Source organism: Panthera tigris, chromosome D1, assembly GCF_018350195.1.
Source record: "Panthera tigris isolate Pti1 chromosome D1, P.tigris_Pti1_mat1.1, whole genome shotgun sequence".
Taxonomy (NCBI): domain Eukaryota; kingdom Metazoa; phylum Chordata; class Mammalia; order Carnivora; family Felidae; genus Panthera; species Panthera tigris.
In genome coordinates this window covers 4680939-4685760 of record NC_056669.1, presented here as the reverse complement: position 1 = coordinate 4685760, position 4822 = coordinate 4680939, and the positions used below count along the sequence as shown (strand labels likewise).

Here is a 4822-nt window from a genome sequence, read left to right as displayed (position 1 = left end):
GATCTAGAGGAAGGTTGTGTCCACCACCCCAGAAGGAAACAGGGGACACGTGCAGTCAATACAATTCAAACAGTGACTTATCTTCTGCCCCTATTACTGTAGATTCTAACTGTTTGTGACTGTGTATACAGGAGTCACACTGTATACATCAAAATAGAATGACCGTTATGTCCTCCTGGAAGCAGATACTGACACAGACACAGAACTGTGATGGGTTTATCAGGGGAAACGAGCAAAGACAAAATAGAGGGGACAGGATAGGTCAGGGAAAGAATTCAGTCAAATATGTATATCAGACAACTTTTCTAAATATATTACTTGACCACAGCCCATTTGTCGCAGTTCAGGGTTCTCTTCAAACTTCAAATTCTCCTGTAAGTCAAAGAGATTTTGGGTTATTACAATGGGATCTTATATTGTTGAAGACAAAATGCATAGAGGACAACAGATCTGTGGCCTTGGATGAACACTTCATTGTGTGGCCACATCTGTGTGTCTACCTATAAGGGAAGAAGACTGTCTTTAAATCTTAGATATAGATTCCTGAATGTACACAGTATCACAGTTATCTTTTTCTTCTTTGTAAAATAGGACCTGAATTTTCATAGAAAAAACACTGGGGTCTTTGCCGTATCTTTTGAAATAGTGATTGCCAATCTCTCAGCCTCAGGCGTTATACTCTCAGTTGCATGAAATTGAATGAACATCTGTAGATGATCTTCTGTGTGCATATACATTTATACCCTGAGAAGGGTGAGTGCCCACTCATCCCATACATTTTACAAATTCCTTATGTGCTTGTCACCTCTTCATCGTACTGACCTCAGAAACCAACATTGTCCCTGTTTCTCAGATTACAAATCTCAGGCTCTGAGATGGCCCCACTGAGAGCTGGTGTTAGAGCTGAGCCAACAGGAACACAGGCAAAGCCTCAGGAAATTGTGAGGGGAGTTCTGGAGATGCAAACCCACAGGCAGGGTGGTGACAGCAGATGCAGGGGTGTGATGACCGGACTTCAGCAGGGGCAGCTCCTCCTCAACCCTGAATTCCCCAAGAATCTGACTCAGGCTGAAGGCCAAGGAAGCCGTTCAGTTGATCTACAACCTATCTTCGCACTTAGTCTCACTGAGACACACAAACTTAGGCAGACAAGCATTTCCTAAGACCAAGTTTAATTTACCAAATCTCCAGGACATTCTTTCATACATGTGCAGACCCTTCAGAAAACCAAAGGAAACAACAGACTTCTTTTTAGATTATGAACTGGGTGCACTGTGGTAACCTTGACATTCCAGAGATGATGACTGCATTGTACACTGTGCTTGAACCCGTGAAGCAGTTCTTTGCAGATATCCTCATGCTCCCTGCCCAGGCCGTGGGCCCTGCCCTGAAAGGCCTCCAAATCCATCCTACTGACCCCAACACCCTCCCTTCTGCAACTCCTCAAACTCTGCTTGCCATCCACAACTTACTTTCTATTCCTGTGTGATTCAAGTTTCCCCCATTCCTTCCCTGCTGCTTCCATTATGGTGACCACAAGTTCTGTGTCATATAATGCATGTGCCCCATTTCACACAGGACACCTGAGGCACCTGAAGTTAGGGGTGCGTCTCATCTGTCACAGAACCCACAACATTGTGTCTGTAAAATACACACCAGTACTGCTGATACGTCTACCGTTGTGTAAAAATCCTCTTTCTTTTTGACAAGAGAAACCTATACCTCACCTCATTTCAGGGAAATGGCAAAGCCCATCGTACCTATGTCCTGAGAAACCTTGGATTTATATTACACTGTCCTCAGGCAGGTTTGCAGTTGAATTGCCAAGCCCTCACAACCATCTCTACGTCATTCCCACCAAGTCTTTCATGAAGAAGATGAATACGCTTTATCAGTCACTCATCCAGTTCAGGTCATCTTACCAAATTGAGTACTTGGAGGAGCTGGAGGTGGCCCATGGCCCATGACTGGTGATGAAGGGTGATCCATGGGGTACAGCTTGCAAGGCAAACCTAGGAAAGGACCAGGCCCTCTTGCATACATAATGGCCTGCAGAACAGAAATGAAAGCTATGTTCAGAGGACAGAACCAAGTACCAACACTGGCAAAAAGTGGAAGCCTAAAGAACCAGTGCTCATCTCCTGCCAGCTTCCCCACCACCAGGTTCCAAGAGGGCAGCATCGGCATCAAAAGAACTCTACCCATACTTTGGGTTCTATTGAGAGCTTTGGGGGTGGGGAACAGAGGCTATGGGAAGGAACTAGGGTCTCCACATGTCTGCAAATGTAGGACAGCAAGGGCTCTTGTCCTAAAGGATTCATGGAGTGAATATAGAGTAAATTAATAAAATAGCATATTCCCGATATGAAGGCATCTAAGTCCAGGATCAACCACCACCCCTAACCCCCTCTACCACAGAGACTGCTTATTTGTATGTGAAGAACTACAGAATGAGAAGGAATGACAATCCCAGTCTCCACACATGGAATCATAGCCCTTGTGGCTCAAAGATCTGCCTTTAAGCCCCTGCCTGTGCCCAATCTGCTTCTCTCCCAACAATGGGCTCTTCTCCTCTCTGGAAGTGCTATCCATGGGCACAGAGACACATGGGGTGATGGGGATACTGAGGTCATGCAGAGAACCTGGAAAGTCATGTTCTTAGAGAAACGTGTCACTTATACATGTTAGTTAGGCTTAGGTAATTTATTTTAATGCAATGGTACTTCTCAGTTGAAGTACAGTACAATTTTCATGGTAATTGTGTCCTCTGGAAAAATGAGCTGAAATTCTAAATAACAGAATTAACACAAACACACTTTTGTTTCTGCTGTACATTTCCATGTTTCACCTGTAACACTGACACAGGACACAAGAGAACATGCTCGTGTGAACACAAATGAAGGACACAGTGGGGAATTACGATGCAGGCAATTATGGACTTTCTCTCTTTGCCACTCATGTTCCAATGCACATTTTCTAGGACAAATATGTCACCTCTTATAGTTCAGAGTATTTATACCCAGGGCACATGTGAAGGGATTCCAGATAGCACATTTCCAAAAAAAAAAAAAAAAGAGAGAGAGAGAGAGAGAAAGAAAGAAAGAAAAGGCTAAATGCTGATGGGTATGAAATTTACTTTGTCTAAGACCACTCTAAATGACACATACAAAAATAAAGTTGGAGTGAAGGTATTTTGCATTTTCATACCATAAGGATAACTGTGGATTTTCTGAACACGTTAATCCCCTAGACAGAAACAGAACAGGAAGTAACAGTAAGAGCAATGAGTCCACTTTGAGGAGGTGCAGGAAAAATGAGGCAGGCCAGAAGACTTCCAGGTGGAGTGTGGTGTCATCCTCCTTGGGTTATTTCCAGGAACATACTGGAAAAGCCCTCAGGTCCTCAGCCCTGACCATGTTTGGCTTCTAAACTTACCACAAGGAGTTGACGGGATGAAAATAGAGAAGCCCGTAGACACTTGGGTTAAGGTTGTGCATTTGGAAAATAAGAAAAATAAGCAGATATATTATACAACACACAAAACAGAGACAATGCCAGGAGAGAGTGCTGCACAGAAAAATAAGGGTTTCCACAAAAAGTTACAACTGCAAATGTCCACACACTTACCTTGTCCTTCTTGGTCCTTGTGGTAGAGTCAGTTTTGTTGTCAATCACGGGAGCAAAATCTGGATCTGCAAAAGACCCTAGAAGGGATGGAGGTTTATTTTGATTGGAGTAGATTGCGCAGAGACAAAAAAAAAAAAACAACAAAAAACAAAAAACTAAAAACAAAAACCATCACCTCATTCCTCAAACAACTTAAACTCTTTGGCCCAGTCACATCCCAAATCACATGCAGAGGGTATCCCACATGCTTCAGGTGATCCCAAGGTGAAGGGGAGAACCATCCCTTAAACTTTGATGAAGACCTGGTATAGCCCTGGTTCAGGTGCTTTCACGACTCATCAAACAACTGTGGATGAGTGAGGGCTCAACTGGATAGATATACGTTAGGCTGAACCTCATGCCTCTACCGCCCAGCACATGGACTGTGTACAGCACACATCTGCTGAAGCGCCATGCCTGCTTTTCTGTATATGGCCCCATTCCATCTCCACAAGAGACATATGTACCAACACAGAGTGGGGGAAATGACACAGAGATGATATGTGGATCATGAGACACTCGAGGAATGTGGTAATGGCGGCAGACACATTTCTCTTGCATCATAATGCCCCATAGTAACACCTCTGCACCTTGTCCAAGACTCAACAACAACAAAAATCAGATGAATGTGCTTTGAAAGTCAACTCATACTGCTCACATCATCTTACCAAGTGGTGCAGGTGGAGGGGTTTAGGGTAGTCCCCAGGGCCACCAAGGTTCAGGAGATGGATGTGCCCAGGAGCCCGTAGGGTGGCCTCTAGGGTAGGTAGGGTGTGCAGAATCTTCCAGTTAACAGAGGAGGTCCCCATGGATCCACACTGTCCTGCAGAACAGAAGTGACAGCTACGTTCAGATGCCAGACAAGAGAACCAACACCCAAAGCAGCTGAAACCCAGAGAAGTATGGGTCAGCACCTGCCACCTTCTCTGCCACTAGGATCCAAGAGAGTAGCATCACTACCTGAAAACTCTATCCTCCCACTGGGTACCACCTACAGCCTAGGCAAATAAATGCAGGAGGCTAAACTACTGACACCACATATCCCTGCCCATGTCTGAGAATGTAGAACAAAATGATCCCATCTTAGAGGATTAAAAGAAGTAAGTCCAAACAAATGAAGTAGCATATTCCAGACAGGCAGACATCTATGTCCAAG

The 4822-nt window shown here is 44.4% G+C and overlaps 1 long non-coding RNA gene across 1 annotated transcript; it reads right to left on the bottom strand.

The window, feature by feature from the left end:
- Positions 1-273: 273 nt before the first annotated feature.
- LOC102971409 lies at positions 274-4569 on the bottom strand. The gene is made up of 4 exons (XR_445250.3): positions 4335-4569; positions 3628-3704; positions 1923-2049; positions 274-372 (listed from the first exon to the last, which is right to left on the bottom strand). It is a non-coding gene; the product is annotated as an uncharacterized LOC102971409 (long non-coding RNA).
- Positions 4570-4822: the final 253 nt, after the last annotated feature.